Genomic DNA, 22631 nt, shown 5'->3' on the forward strand with positions numbered 1-22631 from the left:
TATGAGTAAGGATGCCGCTTTTCTTTCCTATTTCGTCTTGTTTAAGTTTATATTCACCCCTTCCATGGGAGGTTTGTTTAGGTCTAGGTTGGTTTCTTTTTGTAATCAAAGTCTTGGACTGCGAGCCGTCGGTCCAAGACCTCGAGTCATGTAAACGGCCCTATCTTGTTAATGAAATCATGATCATGTTTTATTAAGGACGTGTGGAAGTACCCAAACCAGACTGGTGATGATGCTTTGAGGCCTGGACTTTCGCACGCTTCCTGATTTCCAAAATCATTTGCGGAGAGGGACGTCCAAGGATATGAGGACGGATCCTGCATTTTCAAAAACTCTTTCAAAATGATTTCAAAACGCATGCATATCATTAGTTTTGATAACATTTGCCAATTTAATCACTAACCTTCTTTGTGGCATATCAGGCATAACATTTTACATGATCATGATAGGTGTATATGTGGGTCGGATTTGCTTGACGAAAATTCCTCTGGGACCGATGATGACAAGGATGACTGTGATCGGAAAAGCATCGAACAAGATTGGATTCGGCACGAAGAGTCTAAGCCGTTGACCGCAGTGCCTACAATCACAATAAATCTGGGCGATTCAGAGAATGTTAGAGAAATCAAGATTGGAGCTGGCCTTTCTGAAATTAAGACTAGAAGGATGGTCGACCTTTTAAAAGAATACCAAGATGTGTTCGCATGGTCATATGCGGATATGCCGGGGTTAGATAGGGAAATTGTAGAGCATGCTCTCCCCACTGATCCAAGTATCCCACCTAAGAAACAAAGGCTCAGAAGAACAAAGCCCGAATTATCCAAGAAAATCGAAGAAGAAGTCATGAAGTTGTTGGAAGTAGGCTTCATAGAAGTGTCGCACTACTCTAACTGGATCGCCAATGTAGTCCCTGTTATGAAAAAGGATGGTCGGGTCAGGGTTTGTATTGACTACCATGATCTGAATCGAGCAAGTCCAAAAGATGACTTCCCGCTGCCTCACATCGACGTGTTGGTCGACAGCACCGCGGGATTCGAGTTATTCTCTTTTATGGATGGGTTTTCGGGTTACAATCAAATTCGGATGAAAGAAGAAGATAAAAGTAAAACCTCCTTCATTACCCCTTGGGGGACCTTTTTTTATAAGGTAATGCCTTTCGGCTTAAAGAACGCCGGGGCAACGTACCAAAGAGCAATGGTCACCCTGTTCCACGATATGATGCATAAGGAGGTGGAGGTCTATGTAGATGATATGATTGCCAAATCCAATCATGGAGAGGACCACATCGAGGTGTTGCAGAAGTTGTTTGACCGACTTCGAAGATTCAAGCTAAGACTTAACCCCGCCAAATGTGTGTTCGGGGCAAAGTCTGGGAAACTATTGGGGTTCATGGTCAGTAGTCGAGGCATTGAAATTGACCCATCGAAGGTTGAGGCCATTTGTGATTTGGAGCCTCCTTCAACTGTCAAAGAGGTTCGGAGTTTGCTAGGGAGACTAAACTATGTGGCCAGATTTATTTCTCAATTGTCTGAGACGGCTAAACCTTTTTTTAAGCTCGTGAAGAAGAACGCCAAAGTTAAGTGGGATACTGATTGTCAAAAGGCATTTGAAAAAATAAAACAATATCTTTCTCATCCGCCGATCCTAGTGCCACCTGTCCCTAAAGTGCCATTAATACTTTACCTGACTATCCATGATGAGTCGTTAGGAGCCTTGCTAGCTCAGAGGAGACCAAGCGATGGCAAAGAATGTGCGATATACTATCTCAGTAAGAAGTTTACTTCATCCGAAATAAATTACCCTGAAGTTGAGAAAACGTGTGTGGCTTTGGTATGGGTGTTACACCGCTTACGGCAATACACACTCCATGATCGGATTCTGCTTGTAACTGAGAACGATCCAATCAAATACCTGCTGGAAAAACCTGCGTTGGTTGGAAAGTTAGCAAAATGGCAAGTTCTGGTGTCCGAATTCGACGTCCATAGCATGGTGCAGAAATCCGTCAAGGGAAGAGCTATAGCTGACATGTTGGCAGAAAACTTTGAAAGGTCAGAAGATCATGATCAGTCGGATCCTATAGAGGAGCGCATTTTAGAGATAGTGGACGATAAATGGACTATGTACTTCGACGGTGCTGTTAACCTGGCTGGTTCTGGGACTGGGGCAGTTCTTATCTCCCCGACGGGTCAACATCACCCCGTGGCCGCCAAGTTGGTATTCCCCTGTACCAACAATATCTCATAATACGAGGCCTGCGTACTAGGATTACAGCTGGCCATTGACATGAAAGTTAGGAAACTGCAAGTCTACGGCGATTCCGCCCTCATCATTCTTCAGACAGAGGGTCAATGGCGAACTCGTGACCCCAAGTTGATCCCTTACCACGAATTCCTTGAGGAGTTAATAAAGGAATTTGAAGAGATTTCCTTTGAGTATTTACCCCGATCGCAGAATCAGTTTGCCGACGCCCTGGCCACGTTGGCATCAATGCTGCAAGTCATGGAAGGGTTAGACATCAAACCACTGAAAATCGAAATACTGACACGTCCGGCTTACTGCTTGGCGATCGCAGATGAACCTGATAAGCAACCGTGGTATCACGACATCATGAACTATCTTCAAAGGGGTGAATATCCTCCTGGAAGTGAACTAGCGGATCAGAAATACATAAGGAACTGGCGTCGAAATTCTTCATCAGTGGCAATGCTCTTTACAAGAGGTCTTTTGACTCGATTTTGTTGAAATGCATTGATGCTAAAGAAGCTAACCAGCTGATGAGGGAAATTCATGAAGGAGAATGCGGTCCGCATATGAACGTTCACCTTTTGGCCAGAAAAATCATGAGACTAGGTTACTTCTGGATGGCTATGGAGGCTGATTGTATTCAGCATGTTCGTTATTGCCATCGGTGCCAAATCTATGCAGATAAAATCAATGTACCGCCAAATGAATTGCGTCAAATGTCCGAGCCATGGCCCTTCTCAATGTGGGGGATCGATATGATTGGGCCAATTAATCCTAAGGCTTCCAATGGACATCGCTTCATCTTGGTAGCCATCGATTACTTCACCAAGTGGATCGAGGCGAACTCATATGCCAATGTCACCGCTAAGAATGTAGCCAAGTTTATTCGCCGTGACATCATCGCTCGCTATGGAGTCCCAGAGGCGATCATTACTGATAACGGCTCTAATCTGAACAACAAGGTGGTAGATGGCTTACTCGACGAGTTTCACATTCGTCACCTGAATTCCTCACCTTACCGCCCGCAAATGAATGGAGCTGTAGAGGCAGCCAATAAGAACATAAAGAAGATCCTATCGAAGACTGCCAACAAACTATCGAGACTGGCATGAACGGCTGCCTTATGCATTGATGGCATATCGAACTTCGATTCGCACTTCGATGGGGGCAACTCCTTTCTCGCTTGTTTATGGTATGGAAGCTGTCTTGCCCGTAGAAGTCGAAATCCCTTCATTGAGGATTCTCTCACAAGCTGAGCTCCCTGAGGAAGAGTGGACTCGACAAAGATGGGATCAGTTGAATATGATCGATGAGAAGAGACTAGAGGCTTTATGCCATGGTCAATGCTACCAAAAACGAGTTGCAAAGTCCTTCAATCGCAAAGTCTGGCCTCGACATTTTGAAGCTGGAGATCTCGTGCTAAAGAAAGTGCTATCCATCCCACCCGTATTAGGTGGGAAGTTCGCCCCAAATTATGACGGTCCATATGTCGTTAGAAAGGTTCTACCTGGGGGTGCTTTAAGTCTTGTAGAAATGGATGGTCAAGAGTTGCCAAAGCCTGTAAACGCCGATTCGGTGAAAAATTATTTTCCTTGAATGAAATCCAAGGCCCGAGAGTCATTTTCGATGCAATCCGAATCACTGTAGGATATTCACATCATGCATATCATGCATACATGCACACATGTTTACTTTGTAGGTCTCAAACAACCCGCCAATCGATCCACGAACGACTGAGCTGTCTTGGCAAGCATCCAACAAGCCAAATGCGAAGGAGAGGGTTACCAAGTCATTAGGCCGCAGGTGAGTACCCATTTTCTTAATGCCAAAGAAGGTCGACGGGAAAATTTGCTTTGAAAAAAAAAAAAAGAAAAAAAAAAAGGGATTTCTGGCAGGTTTGAGAAAAACAAGTATAAAAGTAGAAATTGTGAAAATATTCTTCTCACAAAAATTTTGAATATCATCCTTGTCCAAAGTTGTCTTGATGCTTGGTGGAACGTTCATTTTGAATCAAAATTCCCTATGGAGATCAATCAACTCAGGTGATCTTGGCGGAACAAGAGGAAACATGTTAATCACGCCAAGCGAGAAGCACTTAGAATGAGGAAAGGCAAGCCATTCCCAAACACATCCCATAAACACTTTGAGAGTTGAGCAAAAAAGAAAACCTGTGTTGATTGAGGATAGAGGATTCATTCGCGAGTAGTACATGGATCAAGGTGAAAAGAGGCATTTCTTTCATATATCCTGCACACTACAGGTGACCATAGTCAAGCCCCTTTGAGCCTTTACATGTGGAGAATTCCTACAAAATACCCCTGTCGAGAACCACCCTACAATTGAGCAAATTTGGATGTTTTGGTTGACATTCTTTGGGTGAAAAGATGAGAAAGATTTCTTTGCTCTCACTAGTATCAATCTTTTTGTGGTAACTTCAGGTGAATCCTTGTGGAAGCTCGAAACATCCCAAAATGAAGAAGAGCATTCATTTCTCTACCCAAACACACTCATACCCTTTGCTTAGCCAAGTTGAGCCTGAACATTCATTTCAAAAGCCCGAGTGGCGATTATTTCCCCACACTGGGGCAAGGCACATGATTTTCCAAAGCAATTGGCGCTCGTGCGACAACGCGTATAAAAAAAAAAAAAAACCTCGCAAGTCCGGAGGGCTTAAAAGGTTTAGGTGAGCAAAGGAGAACTAAAAGGCATAAAAAAGCAGCGTGTCTGGTAAAAGCAAGGCCAATGCCTGTAAAAAAAAGATGTCAAAAGAAAAGTGCTTGCATGAAGGAAAAACCATTGCAAAGGGGAAAGCCATTAGAAAAAGAGCAAAGCTCTTATGTTGAGATGATGTACCGATGGACTCTCGAGACGAGTTAAGGAGTCGTGCGCCTTTTGAAAAGACGAGATGATATGGTAATGATGCCATGATAATCACCAGCTTTTAAATCTTTTCTAAAAAAAAAAAACTCGAGCCTTTTGAGCCTTTTACCGAACCAATCTTGCAACCCTTTCCCAAAGTCTCTTCTGATTGGGATAGTTCGAGCAGAAGTTTGACTCCAAAGAAGCTATCGCTTGAAGAAGTGGGGGCAAACTTATCTTATCTCGTCTTAAGGGTTCTTGACTTGAGATGCTGATTGGCAATAATTGCATTCCTTAGCCGATAATACTCATCCATTGTTGAAGCCGTGACCAAACTTATATTACGGTCCTTTAAAAGACCTCTTAGATTGGTCAACGTGTACTTATTGCGAATGATTCTCAAAACCTTCGACAATGGTCATGTGAGGTATACTGAGTGATCAGACCATTTCCCACATTAATGGATGGGATCAAATAGCCTTCTTAAGGATATGTGAAAAGTCCTTTCCGACTAAAGAGCTCTTGCTTGGCATACTTAACAAGCCTTCTTTATGGACCGGGGTCCTTTTGGACAAAGATTTGTCTTCTAAGGGAATTTGATGATTAACGACGTTCTCCAGGCCTGATGGCAATTTTGTGATATCGAATAATGTCGAATGTTTGCTGGACAATCAAAATCAGTTTGAATTGCTCGCACAATCAACACTCTCTCAGTAATGATGTTCTTCGCTGTCAGGGAGTTTGTTAAGACACATTTTGTGTAGTGACCACTTCAATAGCTTGCGAATCGACAAGTGTGGTGAGCTTTAACAGCTCGGAATCACTGTAATACAGTAAATTTTCCTGGTGAAATCGACATTAGCTTCAACAGTCGCTTGAAGCACTTTTTCTTCATAAGAGCATTACTATGGCTCGTAATATCTCTCTTGACCTGTTCATCGTGGAGATTTCTCGCATTTTGATAGGAAATAGTGTTCCTTCTTGGTTTTATTCCCTTTGCCGTTCATAGGGTCTTAGCCCCTAGGCGAAATCTTCGACGTTCATAGGGTTCTAGTCCCTAGGCGCTCTTTCGAGGCATTGTTCATATTGCCGTTCATAGGGTTTTAGTCCCTAGGCAGAGCCTTAGCTGTTCGTAGGGTTTTAGTCCCTAAACAGAATCTTTACCGTTCATAGGGTTTTAGCCCCTAGACGGAATTTTCGACGTTCATAGGGTTCTAGTCCCTAGGCGCTCTTTCGAGGCATTGTCCCTATTGCTGTTCAATAGGGTTTTAGTCCCTAAACAGAATCTTAGACGTTCATAGGGTTTTAGTCCCTAGGCGTTCCTTCTGGGTTCTATTCCCTTTGCCGTTCATAGGGTTTTAGCCCCTAGACGGAATCTTCGACGTTCATGGGGTTTTAGTCCCTAGGCGCTCTTTCAAGCTGTTGTTCCTATTGCCGTTCATAGGGTTTTAATCCCTAGGCGTTCCTTCTGGGTTTTATTCCCTTTGTCGTTCAATAGGGTTTTAGCCCCTAGGCGGAATCTTAGACGTTCGTAGGGTTTTAGTCCCTAGGCGTTCCTTCAAGGTGTTGTTCCTATTACTGTTCATAGGGTTTTAGTCCCTAGGCGGGATCTTAGCTGCTCATAGGGTTTTAATCCCTAGGTGGAATTTCCGACGTTTGCTGGGTTTTAGTCCCTAAATGTCATCCTAGTTATGTCCCTTTTAAAAATAAAAATAAAAATCATCTCTCATGCTTTAGCATCGCACCATCCCATGTCCCCCGCCAACAAAATTTAGGTGTCTTTCATCTTTGAATGGAACCTCTTCGAGCTCTCCTTCAAAGAGGGGCAGCTGTTGACACCTAAATCTTGCCTAGTCATTTAGGGTTTAATTGCATAGAAAATTAGGGATTAATTTTTAACCCCTAAGCAAAAATATTTTCATTAAAATAATTGGCATATAGAGACTTTAGCCGCATTTACATTAATAAGGCACATTAGAACATGCTTTCCTTGTTTAAATTCAAAAAAATAAATTAATCCAAAAAAAATTAAATTAAATTAAATTAAAATTTAAAAAAAAAATCGAAAAAGGTGGGGACCAGCATTATTCAACGCTGGCCAGCACAGCATCGCAAAAAAAATTTAATTAAAAAAAGAAAAAAAGAAAGGGAGACCAGCGTTGAATAACGCTGGTCACGCGTGGGTCTTTCCCCAGCGTTATTCAACGCTTCTGGAAAGGGGAAGAAAAGAAAGCAAAACGAAGCAGGAGGCAGAAGAGGAAGCAGAAACAGAAGCGGCAAAGCAGCAGGAAGTGAGCGTATCGAGGACGGAGCAGTGCTTCCGATCTCCATCAAGGGAGTCCTGCAACCGTGTTAGCCGAAAACGGGTCTGGCTTGGTCCTGAGAGTAGGACCGACCGCTGACACTTGACGAAACGGGGGAGGGCATACTGATCCATGGCTCCCCTAAGCTCGAAATGGAGGGAGAGCGTCGCCGGGGAAGGGGAGGAGGAACAGAGCCTCCTCCTTCTCTGGACGTTAAAAAGAGGGCAAAGAAGCGGAAGAAAAAAGGCGGAGGAAAAGTCAAGAGGAGAAGGCGTCCAAAAGAAAAAAAAGGGTAGAAAAGAAAAGAAAAAACAGGAGAGAAGAAAAAAAAGTAAAAGAAAAGAAGGAAAATAGAAGAAATAAAAAAAATCAGAAAAGAAAAAGGAAGTGGCCGGTAGGGTTTCCGGCGATTCGGGTCCGCGGTCGCAAGTTGGGTCGGCGGCCGGTGATCGGGTCGGGTGCACGAGTCGCAATCGGGTAGGGTTTAGTTAGTAATTGAGCCGATTTTATGTTTATTTGGCGTTTTAATATTTTGGGCCTTTTAGTTATTAGAGTGGGTTTTATTAGGTCTTGGGCCTTTCGCGGATGGGCCGAAATTGGGATTTGGGCTGAAGTGTTGTTCCGGTTTTTATTTATAGTGGGCTGGGCCTTTGTTCTTTTAGAAAAAAAAAACAAATTTGGGCTGGGCCTCTTTTACTTTCTTTATTTTACTTGCCAGACCGGGCTCAATAAATGAACCCGGTCCGGTTGTGGACCCGGGCCGGCGCGCCCGGGTCAGCCCCGAACCGGGTCGGATGTGGAGATCCGACCCGGATCCGATTTTATATTTTTATATTATTTATTATTTTAATATTAAAAAAATTAAAAAAATTTCGAAAATCAAAAATTGGAAATTGGGTTTTAAAATTGTTTTTCTCTCCTTTTTTGTGTGATTAGCTTATGTTTGATTGCACCTCGTTTGATTCGCACGCTTTGAATTGTGCATTTAACTTAACTTCGCATGTGGCCAATTATGCATGTTGGGTTTAGATATTAATTGTGGCTTCCCTTGGCTTAGTTAGAAGTGGAATTTTGAGACTCCCAATTAGTGTGAACACGTTAGGTGGTGAATTGAGCAAGATTAGGTACCGAAAGGGCACTAGTTGGTCAATTAGTGTAATCAAGTCCCCGTGCCCATTGAATCTCTGGTTCGTAGAAGTAAAGCATTTCTCCCGTACTTTACTTGGGTGTCTAATCGACCCACCAAAAACTGATTAGTGGCGACTCTTAGATGAAATTGATTTGCATGTTAACAACTTAAACTTAAGTCGCGAATTGGTATGGGCTTAGGAGAGCTCGAGCTAGGTTTAACTTAGTAATCCATTAGCCTAACCCCTTAGGCGGCGGGGCTGGTTCGGGGAGGTCGCGACACAACTTCCGTGTTAAGTACACACCTCCAACCTGGGCTTTTAAAAACGAAACTATTGTGCCTGATGGATGGAGAGGCATATATGAAATCCCAATCAACGAATTAAGTCCTGAAGAGAAAGAAGATCAAGACGAGAAAATGAAGAAAAAGGCTTGCCAAGGAGACAGACGATTTGTTCACAAAGCACGAAAACAAGGCGAAATTGTGGATTATCTAGGACAAGACAGTGGCCGGTATAACTACCGTGTCAAATATACACCACCTTTATGGGCATCCAAAGATGAAAATATTGTGCCTGACGGTTGGGGTTGAATGGATACTATTGAAGTTGACAAAAGCATGGTGTCCATGATTACACCACTGTTGATTAATCTTGATGAAGTGGATAGGCTTGAGGAAGAGAAGGATCATGTTGAACCAATTACTATTGAGCTCCCAATTGGTCAACTACGGATCGAAGAGAAAGAGGTTCAGCCTGTGATCATCACTTTGCCTTCAAAGGAGAAATTTGATACCAAATGTGTACCATGGGACTACACGCCTAAAGAAGTTGATGCAATAACCAGATCGGGAAGATGTTATGTCCCAAAAGAAGGTGAGCACGAAAAGAAAGGAGTAACTGAAGAAGACGTTAAGCAGTTGTTGTCAGTCATGAGGACAAATGAATACGAGGTAATTGAGCAATTGAGGAAGATGCCAGCACAGATTTCTTTGTTGGATCTTTTCAAGACTTCAGAAAGCCACAAAATGGTGCTTATGAAGCTTCTTAATGAGGTGCATGTCCCGGAGACGATTAATGAGGTACAATTGAAAGACTTTGTTGGTGCCATTCTTCTAAAGGATCAAATTGCCTTCTCTGATGAAGATTTCCCAATTGATGGGCGTTCCCACAATAAAGCCCTGTATATTGCCGTCAAATGCCGGGGCAAGGAGGTGTCACGGGTACTAATCGATAATGGTTCCGCACTTAATTTGTGTCCACTAAGCACTCTGCATCGCTTGGGGATTAGTGAAGAACTTATCAAACCTTCAAAGGTGACTGTACGTTCGTTTGATGGGATGAAGAAAGATGTTATCGGTGACATCGAGCTGGAAGTAAATATAGGCCCTGTGCCTTTCCTGATCGATTTTCAAGCGGTAGACATTCCAAGGACTTTCAACCTATTGCTGGGGAGGCCTTGGATTCATATGGCTGGCGCCATTCCTTCTAGTCTTCATCAAAAGGTTAGATTTGTTATTAATGGTAAAATGATTACTGTGCACGGGGAGACGGACTTCACCACTTACAAGGAAAGTGCCATACCTTATGTTGAGCTTGAGATAAAAGAAGAGCCCAACTATCGTTCTTTTGAGATGATTTCCATGATACAAATTCCCGCTGGTAGTGTCATGAAGTCTCCGGAACTTTCGGCATCGTCTATTATGTCTGGAAAAGTATTATGCCAATATGGATTGAACCTTGGTGATGGACTTGGGACAAAAGCACAAGGAATTAAAGAACCCATTATCCCATTTGGCACAAAGAAAAAGCATGGGGTAGGATATGAAGTCACTATTAATCACCATGGAGGCCGAGGCCAAGGTCAAAAGAATCATGAAGGCCGTAGAAGCCGAGGTGATCGAATCATTAACCCATCAACATGGAAGCGTAAGGCTAGAGAGTCACCCTATCATCAGATTCATATCAGAGAAAACTTTCTTGGGCCTCCCAAACTGCTTTCAGAAGAAAATTTACATGCAAAAGCAGAGCCTGTCTTGTTAGGCTTATTTAAAGAGAACATTATCAGCGTCGTTATAACTGAAGACGAAGACAACTACGCACTGGAGTAGGAAGATTCTCTTGAACCATTTCCTTATTATTGCCTTTACAATTTGTCTGTTTCATATTGATGTTTTTTGCAATTTTAATTCAGTTGCAATTTACATTCCTTTCAATATATATGTAATTGTATTTTTCAAATTCAATAAAAGTGTTCAATGTTTTGTTAAAGACGTATGGAAACAAAATCAAACCAATGATGAATATTGCTCTCACACGTGAGGCTTGAGGTTTTGGGTTTCCATATGACTCCTTATTGCGAAAACGGTTTTAAGAGCGAGGATGTCCAAGGATATGAGGATTAGCTCTATGCTCTTGATCTCTTCAAAACAGATTTCAAAATAATTTTCCAAAATGGTTTTTCAATAAACCTCATGCATAAATTCATTGCATATGCAATTACTAATCATATTTGTTACATGTCAGGCATGAGCATTCACACATCCATAATAGGTTCATAGGTGACCCAAATCTCTCCGAGGAGATCACTTATGATATTGAAGGGGATAATGAAGATGAGGAATGGATAAGAAGAGAATAGATCCGTCATGAAGAATCAAAGCCACTCACGTTAGAGAAAACGATTACTGTTAATCTGGGTGATAAAGAGAACCCCAAAGAGGTTAAGATTGGAGAAAGTCTTCCCTCAGCAGAAACAAAAAGAATAACAGATTTGCTCAAGGAATATCAAGATATATTCGCATGCTCCTATGCCGACATGCCAGGCCTTAATCCAAGTATAGTTGAACATGCTTTGCCAATTGATCCAGGTATTCCACCGAAGAAGAAAAAATTGAGGTGAACAAAGCCGAAATTGGCAAAGAAAATAGAAGAAGAGGTGATGCCATTACTCAAAGTCGGTTTCATCGAAGTAGTGCCATATCCAGAATGGGTTGTCAACATAGTACCCGTGATGAAGAAAGATGGTCGGGTGCGGGTATGTGTTGATTACCGCGACCTAAATAAAGCAAGCCCAAAGGATGATTTCCCGCTTCCACATATTGATGTATTAGTGGATAGCATTGCTGGGTTCGAAACATTTTCATTCATGAATGGTTTCTCAGGATATAATCAAATCCTCATGAAGAAAGAGGATAAGGTGAAAACATCCTTCGTAACACCATGGGACACATTTTGTTATAAGGTGATGCCTTTCGGTCTAAAAAATGCTGGTGCCACATATCAAAGGGCAATGTTAACTCTGTTCCATGACATGATGCACAAAGAAATCGAAGTATATGTAGATGACATGATTGCAAAATCCAAACAAGGAGAAAATCATGTTGAGGTGCTTCACAAGTTGTTCGAAAGACTTAGAAAGTATAAGTTGCGGCTAAATCCCAACAAGTGTGTATTTGGGGTAAAATCTGGCAAACTGCTAGGATTTGTGGTCAGTAACAGGGGAATCGAAATTGATCCTTCCAAGATCAAGGCGATATATGATTTAAAGACTCCTTCTACGGTGAAAGAAGTGAGAAGCTTGTTGGGGCGATTAAACTACATTGCCCGTTTTATCTATCAGCATTCTGAGACTGCTAAATCATTCTTCAAGCTGTTGAAGAAAAATGCCAAAGTAAAGTGGGATGCAGAATGTCAACAAGCCTTTGACAAAATCAAAGAATATCTTATATGCCCACCAGTGTTGGTGCTACCAATTCATGGAGTCCTACTGATCTTATATTTGACGATTCACCATGAGTCGTTAGGAGCGGTGCTTGTACAAAGAAGGCCAAATGATGGTAAAGAACAAGCCATTTATTACTTGAGCAAGAAATTCACAACATCAGAAGTGAATTACCCAGCAGTTGAGAAGACATGCGTTGCATTGATTTGGGTATTACACAAATTAAGATAATACACCCTTCATCATCAAATTTTGCTAGTGATTGAGAATGACCCGATCAAGTATCTTCTTGAGAAATCCTCCTTGGTCGGGAAATTAGCAAAATGGCAAGTCTTGTTGTCTGAGTTCGACATCAGAAGTTCATCCCAAAAGTTAGTTAAAAGGACGAGCAATAGTAGACATGTTGACAGAAAATTCACAGAATATCGCCAATTCTGAAGAACTACTTGATGACCACATATTGACATTGGTCAATGACAAATGGACCATGTATTTTGATGGCGCAACCAACTTATCTGGATTAGGAACTGGGGCAATACTGATCTCCCCAGAAGGCCAACACTATCCAGTATCTGTAAAACTGATATTCCCATGCACCAATAACATCGCTGAATATGATGCGTGCATTCTCGGCTTACAATTAGCCCTTTCAATGAGGGTAAACAAGGTTGCAAGTATATGGAGATTATATGCTCATTATATTGCAAACAACTGGAGAATGGCAAACTCATGATGCAAAGCTGATTCCTTATCACAAATACTTAAAAGGAATGATGGAGGAATTCGAAGAAATAACATTTGATTATCTTCTAAGAGCTCATAATCATTTCGCAGATGCTCTTGCAACCTTATCATCCTTACTCTAAACTGAAGATGGTATGGATATAAAACCATTGAGAATCAATATTCTCGAACAACCAGCACACTGCATGATAGTTCAAGCAGAATTTGACAATGAACCATGGTTTCATGATATCAAGAAGTACTTACAAGCAGGAGAATTTCCTGAAGGAAGCCAGTCAGGCGACAGAAAATTTATCAGAAAGATAGCCAATAAGTTCTTTCTCAGCGGACAGGTTCTTTATAAGAAATCATTCGATTCGATCCTGTTAAGATGCGTTGATAGCAAAGAAGCTGAACAAATCATGAGAGAAATCCATGAAGGCGAATGTGGTCCGTACATGAACGGCCATCTCCTAGCCCGCAAAATCATGAGATTGGGATATTATTAGATGACAATGGAAACAGATTGCATTCAACATGTGAGGTGTTGTCGCCAATGTCAAGTTTATGGAGACAGAATCAATGCACCGCCGAATGAGCTGCATCAAATATAAGAGCCATGGCCATTTTCAATGTGGGAAATTGACATGATTGGTCCAATTAACCCCAAGGCCTCAAATGGACATCGCTTTATCTTGGTGGCAAGTGACTACTTCACCAAGTGGATCGAAGCGAATTCATATACAAATGTCACCGCTAAGAATGTGACAAAATTCATCAGGCGAGACATTATCGCTAGGTATGGAGTTCAAGGAGCAATCATTACCGACAATGGTTTAAATTTGAATAACAAAATCGTAAATGATCTGCTTGAACACTTCTACATTCGACACTTGAATTCATCTCCGTACCGCCCACAAATGAACGGAGCAGTGGAAGCAGCAAACAAAAATATCAAGAAGATATTATCCAAAACAGCTGAGAACTATCGTGATTGGCATGAAAGGTTGTCGTATGTTGTGATGGCATATCGAACTTCAATTCGAACGTCAACTGGGGCAACTTCATTTTCCTTAGTTTATGGGATGGAAGCAGTATTACCCGTCGAGGTAGAAATTTCTTCATTAAGGATATTATCCCAATTGAAACTCTCAGAAGCTGAATGGAGCCAACAAAGATGTGAACAGCTCAACATGATTGATGAGAGAAGATTAAGGGCTATATGTCATAGACAAGCTTATCCGAAAAGAGTTGCTAAATCTTTCAACAGAAAGGTGAAACCAAGACGTTTTGAAATGGATGATCTAGTAGTGAAGAAAGTCATTCCCAATAATTCAGACCCACGTGGGAAATTCACTCCGAATTATGAGGGCCCGTACATTGTCAAGAAAGTTCTTTCTAGAGGAGCACTGATTCTTGTAGATATGGCGGGAACAGAACTAACCTATCCTGTAAATGCAGATGCTGTCAAGATTTTCTACCCGTGAAATGAAGACGAACATTCAAGAAAGGATTAGCACCATTTACAACATGTGCATATCATGCATTCCATAGAACATGTTTGTTCATTTTGCAGGATATGACAAAAGAAAATCTGATATGACTCAAAACTTCTAAAATCCTTCAATGGAGTTGGAAAACAAAAAGGGAAGTGTCATTCTCAAATTCAGTTTTCTCAATGTTACTTTCTAAAGTACTTTTTCCTTTTATCATCCCCAGGCAAACTGGGAGAAAAGATCAAAAGAGATAATCTTTCATGAATGATCAAGACAAGACGAACAAGAGGTTGGTTGTATCGTTTCAATCAGAAATGAACAATGCTTGAACCAATGTTAACACCGGGCTTTAATTTTACAGGGATCTCATCAAACCGATCAGGTAAGTATCCCTAACCCATGAATTTGAGCTCAAACATTTCATTTTCAAATCTCCAATGGAGCGAATTAATGCAGAAGTTTGAAAAGATAATTTTTCTTGAAAAATCAAATAAAAACAATCAAGAGGGATATTGACAAGCCGATCAAGTAAGTATCCCTAACTCGTAAATTTGGGTCTCGAAGAGGTTAATTTTCTGGAAAAACGAAACTTCTTTTCCCCAAGCGGATTAACATGAAAGATTGTTTCAAAGATTACCGCAAAAGTGCTTTAAACAAAAAGTTTTGAAACACACATCCTTTGAGCATGCATTACGCATCAGAATTCCTTAAAAAGGAAGTTTTGACGAAAGTCATGAAAAATTTCAGAGAAAAAAGTTTGGACAAAATCAAAGGAAAGACCTTCAAATGATGAAAGGCAAGCCATATCCAAACACGTCCCCTATACACTCGAGTGAATGGAAGGATGAGTATCAGAATGAGAGAAAACCTCATCTGAAGGAAATAGGGAATATTCGCAATGATTACATGAATTGAAATGATGAAAGGCAATCATTTCATCATCCCAAACACATGATTATCCCTTACAAACCAAATTTGAGCCTAAACAGTGGAGAAATTTTCAAAAACAACCCTGTTAAGAACCACCCTACACTGGAGCAAATTAGGAGGTTCACGGTTGACATTTATGGAGAATAGGATCAAGAAAGATTTTATTGCATACACTTGCATCAATCTTTCTGTGATAACTTCAGATGAATTCATATGGAAGCTCACAACATCCCAAGAGGAAGAAGAGCATTTCGTTTCCATATCCCAAACACATTTACCTTTGACAAAGCCCAATTGAGCCTGAATATTCATTTCAGAACCCAAAGTTGGTGATCATCTCTTCGCACTGGAGCATAAGCACATGATCCATTTTGATAAATAGGAAGCAAAAGGGCAGAACACAGAGTCCTTATAATGCAAAAAGATGAAGGACAAAAGAGTCTGGGGCATGAAAAAGCAGTGTGCCTGGTAAAAGCAAGACCAATGCCCAGAAAAATGAGCAAAAGAAAAGAAAGAAAAGCATTCAAAAGAAAGAATGACAAAAGTCAAGTCAAAAGCAAAGTAAAAGTTGTGAAAAATCAAAAGTCGCAACAAATCAGTGATTGAAAAGATATCAATGAAAGTTTAGGGGACTCTTGTGTTCATGATAAGAAAAGATCCCTAGTGGACAAAGAAAAAGGGTGGTGATGCTAAGAAGATCACCAGTTTCACAAAAACCCTGAATTCAAAAACAATTGAGCCTTTTGAGCCTACCCAATACCAACATTACAACCTCTCCCCAAAAACTCTTCAGATTGGGATGTTGAGAGTGAAAATATGATTTCATAATATAAGCCATCACTTAAAGAAGTGTGTGCAATATTGTCTTATCTTATCCTTCAGGTTCTTAACTTGAAGACCCGAAGTGAGTTGAAAGATGATAAGATCTTTTTCTTGGCCTCAGAATATCTATCCTTTGAATAGCCATTGACCAAGCCAATATCACAACCTTTTGAAAGACCTTATCGGATCAATTAGATTGTATACATTGCGAATATCTCCGAACACCTAAGGATTGGTTAAGAGAGATAAAATTAAGGGATATCATATCAGTCACCTTTCAATTAAATGAAGAAAAGACCAAATTCATAGATCGAAACAAATCCTTTTTAATGAAGGTCTTCCAAACGATTATTTCAAGCATTTCTTGAAAGTTTGCAAGCATTTTGCTCGAACACTTCCTTTAAAAGGAAATTTGATTGCCTGAAATGTATTTAATACAAAGAATGCATATTTCAAAATCAGGTTTCAAATAGTTTTTGGTCAACTTAAAATCAAGTTTTCAAATAGTTTGTGGTAAGCTAAAAGAAAAACCACATTTCAAACGGTTTTGATTAATTTCAAAACTACTGTACAAAAAGTTTTTGGTCAACTTAAAACCAAGTTTTCAAGTAGTTTGTGGTAAACTCAAAACCACATTTCAAAAAGTTTTTGGTCAACTTAAAACCAAATTTTCAAATAGTTTGTGGTAAGCTAAAAGAAAAACCACATTTCAAACGGTTTTGATTAATTTCAAAACTACTGTACAAAAAGTTTTTGGTCAACTTAAAATCAAGTTTTCAAGTAGTTTGTGGTAAACTCAAAACCACATTTCAAAAAGTTTTTGGTCAACTTAAAACCAAGTTTTCAAGTAGTTTGTGATAAACTCAAAACCACATTTCAAATAGTTTTTGGTCAATTTAAAACCAAGTTTTCAAGTAATTTGTGGTAAACTCAAAACCACATTTCAAAAAGTTTTTTGGTCAATTTAAAACCAAGTTTTCAAGTAGTATGTGGTAAACTCAAAACCACATTTCAAAAAGTTTTTGATCAACTTAAAACCAAGTTTTCAAGTAGTTTGTGGAAAACTCAAAACCACATTTCAAATAGTTTTTGGTCAACTTAAAACCATATCAAGGATAGTGAAACCTTAAAATCACAAAACACACAGTAAAGGCATTCATTGTTTGAAGACTTTCCAAAGTCCTATTTGGTGAGGAACCACTAGGCAAATCCAGAGTCTTATTTGGCGAGGAGCCACTAGGCAATTTCAAAGTCCTATTTGATGAGGAGTCACTAGGCAAATTCCAAAGTCCTATTTGGCGAGGAGCAACTAGGCAAATCCAAAGTCCTATTTGGCGAGGAGCCACTAGGCAAATTCCAAAGTCCTATTTGACGAGAAGTCATTAGGCAATTTCAAGTCCTATTTGACGAGGAGTCACTAGGCAATTTCAAAGACCTATTTGGCGAGGAGCCACTAGGCAATTCCTAAGTTCTATTTGACGAGGAGTCACTGGGTAATCGCAAGTCCTACTGGCGAGAAGCCGCTGGGCAAATCCAAAGTCCTACTAGTGAGGAACCACTAGGCAAATTCAAGTCCTAAGGCGAAGAGCTGCAGGCATTCATGGTTCGTGAGTTCGTCCTTAAACCACGAAATCAAAATAATCATCATAATCATCACTACCATCAATTCATGCCCTTGGATGAGCAACAAAGAAACTCTCACAAACAAGTAAGTTTCTCTCTCTCAATCATTAAGAACCTTTCAAAATATATTCTAAAAAGAGAACCTTTGGATTAGATCACGAATTCCAAAAGCAAGACCCTAATCAGTTGTTGTGAGATTTCCATCTTGTTTAGTGAGTCGACTAAAAATTCAAGTGTCACCTTGTCTTTGAGATTAACCTCTAACGAGCTTAATCTCAAAGAGGGGCAGCTGTTGACACCTAATTTTTAGCTCATTTTTTTTTATATTTTCAAAACTTTCAAAATTAGGTCTAGGAATCTTGGCCAAGCCTTGAAACCTATATCTAAATCAAAAAATAATTTTTTAACATTTTTCTGCATTTTTTCTTAACTTCTTTTAGTCAAAATAAGCAAGAAAATCAAGAAAAATAGCAAATGGAATCATAAAATTCCATAAAAATAGTCATTAGTCTTCTTTTAAATCCAATTTCATAAATACACTGTCAATTTAAGAAAATCTCAATCGGGTATATGTTTTTCCCAAAATTGGGCAAAATTAAACCCGAATTGAACCAAAAATGAAATTAAATTTTTTCTAAACATTTTGAGTCATAGTGTCTTCACAACAATTGATTCTGGGACCTTGAATTGCACAATGGTCAATCCAATTGCGCAATTTGATTTAAAAATAAAAAATCCCCAAAATTTGATTGAAAATTAAGAATTTTGAACCAAATTGGGAATCGTGCCCAAAATGAAATTGTCGAAATGTGAGACCATCATTTCTAGGGTTAATCAGGGGTGGGTAATTTAATTTTGGCATCAATTTTGCCTAATCAGGTCATTAGGACATCAAATTAAACAAAAGCCTATTAACCCTAATATAAAAATGAGAAAATCTTGGGCATTATAATAAAAATTGGGGAAAATTATATGTTTGGGTTCGGAATATGATGGAAAATTCAATTTTGGGGTTGAATTTCGAAGATTTGGTGGAAATTGGACTTAATTTGCGAATTTACATAAAGCGAAGGCTATAGGGTCGGGCGGGTCGGCAGGCGGCCGAAGCAGTTCATCTTCTTCGCACTGGTCGCCCAACCCGCGATAAACCCAGAAAAACTTACTCAAATCCGTGACTTCATCGATCATGTTCCAGTTATTTGAGCACGTTTTAATCGATTTTTCCAGCTGGAAAATGTCTAGCTGGCACCGGTTAACAACCCCAACCGATTGGGAATCGGTTCCAATGAATTTAAGGCACGAAATCGATTAACCAAAATGAAGAAAAATTGAAGAGGAAGAAGAAGGGGCTTTCGAAAAATTGCCGAAGAGAGAGAAGGGAGAGAAAGAGAGAGAAACAACGCAAAATCTAGAGAGAGAGAGGGTTGAGGATCCCCTCACGAGTGTCCGGCGCCGCCATATACGGCGGAGCGCCGGCAAATCGTGAAGGAACTGTGATGTCCCCTCATGGCTTAAACCAGACAAAGCTTACCGCGAAGGTCTGAAAATCGATCTCGGCCGGCGTATCCGGACCTTTTCCGGCGAATCCAGAAGCACTAGGAGGATGACTAAACATCAAGGAACAACTCTCAGGTCGCCGATCAACTCGACAATCTCATTTGAAGATTGAACGAAGCAGGTAAAGTCAGCCGAGAACCAGTTTTTCAAAATTTTCCAGAATTCAATTTCAATCTTGATATGCATGTTTGTGCGTTTTCTTTCGCAAATTTGAGTTCGTTGATGCTTCTATCTAGTTTCTACTCATTTTTTATGTGGTTTGAACGCATTTTGGGCATGAAAAACACATAAACCGAGTCGGCCCCCCATGTAAACCCCCTCGCCGGAGCTCCGACGACCTCACCGAAGCATTGCCATGGCCTTAAGCCATTAAGGTTAGTGTTCTTTGACCTTTATTTGATGATTTGATAGTTGTTAGAACCGATTTAGACGGCTAGGACGGCTAGTTTTAGAATTAGTGTTCTGGAAAATATTGTTTAGGTTAGTGTTGGGTTAGGATTTTCCTATCGGTTTTTCGCCGGCCGGCGAACAACCGGCAGTGATGTGATTGGACTAGATTGATACTCGAACGTATATACATCACCTTGGTGCAATCAGAATGACCAAAAGGCCGCCGAAAGGTCGCTGGCGAAAGGTTCAAACCGGCGGCCTCAAAAACATTAAATACAAATTCATGCCTACCAAGTGTACGGGGAAATTCCCCAATGAAGAAGGCCAAAACGGTGCCGTTTTGGCACCGTGCCCGCCGGAGAGGGTGACCGGCAACCGGCGCCGGTGCCGACCGGTTCGGTCGAGACTGAACCGGTCTGAACCAGTTCGGTCCGATTCGTCCCCCAGCGGAAAAATACAAAATAAAAAATAAAAAATCACAAAAATCACAAAAATCATAAAAAAAAAAATTAGATTTTCTTAGAAAATTCGAAAATTTGCAGAAAATTCATAAAAATTTCGAAAATTCGGAAAATACAAATAAAAAATTTTGAAAATTTTGGAAAATCAACAAAAATTGGAAAATTCACAAAAATTTCAGAAAATCATAAAAAAAAATCATTCCTCGGTTAAAATTTTTTCCAAAAAACAAAATCAAAAAAATAAAAAAAAATTCAAAAAATTTGAAAATTCACAGAAATGTCCAAAATCATCGTGGCCAGCCATAAAAAGTGAAATTTGAATTTTTGAAGTGCCCAAATGACATTTAAAAAAAATTAAATTTTTTTTTGAAAATTCATAGAATGATTCAAAATCATTGTGGCCAGTCATAAAAAGTGAAATTTGAATTTTCCGAAATTCCTAAGTGGCATTTTTTGGAAAATTCCAAATTTGAGGGTAAAACCCCTAAAAAACCCTAAACCTAAAAAGTACACCATGAAATGAACAAGCTATTAGAGCTTTATCAGGGTTTGGGTGTTTACTAGATTTTCATTTTTAGTGCCCAAATTAGGTTTGCTATGATTGATTTGCCATTGGATGCGCATTTAATTCTTGGGTGCTTAACTGTTTGTTCATGATTAGATTAGTGAATTGACCTTAGGGATCCGTGTGACACGTTAGACATGCCATATCGTTCTTAGGTACCGAAAGGGCATTAATGGTCTCGATTTGGAATCGTTAACGTAACCAAGTCCCTTATTCAGAATCTTTGGTTCGTAGGATTGCGGTACTTCTCCCGTACCTCAATTAGGTTTCTAGTCAACCTACCGTAAATGACTAGTGGCGACTCCAAATTCAAATTTAGATCAAATAAACCTCGCTGTCATGTGAGGTATGGTTTGAGAGAGGCCCGTATGGAAAATACCTCCATTCTAGCACGCGAGAGTGTAGCGCGACAAAAAGATAACCAAGTTTATGTTCAAGATAGGTTGGGATACCTTTTAGACTTGATCCATGTAGAACATCAAGTTAGTTTGATCCAAGCATTGGCGCATTTTTGGGAAGTTTCCACCGCCACCTTCCAATTTGGAGAATATGAATTGGTACCAACTTTGGAAGAGTACCAAGCCGCCATTAGAATTGATTCCAAGCCTAAGGTCGTAGAGCCACCCGTGGGACTTAATCCCATAAGCATTCTTGCAGAATTCCTTAACCTTAAAGCTTCCAAAATCGAAAAGTTAATCAAGTCAAACACAAGAAGATTTCCATTATCCTTTCTAATAGCCAATTTTTCCAAACTTCCTAGGAAAACGGGAAACACTTCGGCTCGGGTTTTCATTCTAGCCTTCTTTGGCTTAGTTTTATTCCCCGTATCTAGAACGAGATTCGACCCTTTACTTGCAATAATCACGAGGCAAGCATGTCTCAAATGGGATTTCTCTAACATGCTTCTTGCCCAAACCATCATTTCCTTGAACACATATCAAAATCATGGAAAGAGAATCTTTCAAGCTTCTACGGGTCTCCTATCTCTATGATTCATCTTACATATTCGACCATGGTGCCATTCCATGAGTATTCGTGAGATTTGCTCAATGATAAATCCCATAGAACGATACCTTCATATTCAACATAAATTGCCCAAGCAATCTTTCTTAGATTGGGCCAACTTCATCAGAGCTTTAACTCCTAGTCAAATCCAATGGCGGATCAATTGGCCAAGGATTAGCAAGGCAAGGATTACAAGCCAAGAAGGGAACGCGATATCATTACTCGGGTTGAATGGGGGAGCCGCCTAATGTCCCTTGAGAGTTGTCAGACAATTTGGGATGCTTCAACAACTCCCACCGGCATGGAACCCTGAAGAGTTTGCTTTTGATATCCCAAGTGGAATCATACCCGAAGAAGAAAAGAAAGGCCTTCAAGCCAAGGTTCACAAAATTATTCTTTCTTTGGATAATTCACCTTCACAAGTAGTGGAATGGCCAAAGAACTTGGAAGGAGACACGAAGATTCATATGGCATCTAAGGAATACATCAAGTGGATGGAAAGTAAACGACCAATTGATGTGGAGCTATATGTTCCATTGAGCATTATAACGGATCCCGATGAGGAGTATGTCCCAGAATACATCGTCCCACACGTGTTTGGAGTTGAGCCTTACATCCCTGAAGAAATCGTGATCGATGTCGAAGAATGGGAATCTCGAATCAAGGAATGGAAGGATTACCATGGGGCGGAAGCTACCTTAGTTAGCAAGAAGCCTAGACTTGGATGATTTAGAATTCCCATTCGAGTTTAAAATCATTTTGTAAAGCAATCTTGGATTTTATATGAAATATTCATTTTTCA

Source organism: Syzygium oleosum, unplaced genomic scaffold, assembly GCF_021117445.2.
Source record: "Syzygium oleosum isolate NSW1041296 unplaced genomic scaffold, Sole_v2.1 Sole_v2.02, whole genome shotgun sequence".
Lineage (NCBI taxonomy): Eukaryota > Viridiplantae > Streptophyta > Magnoliopsida > Myrtales > Myrtaceae > Syzygium > Syzygium oleosum.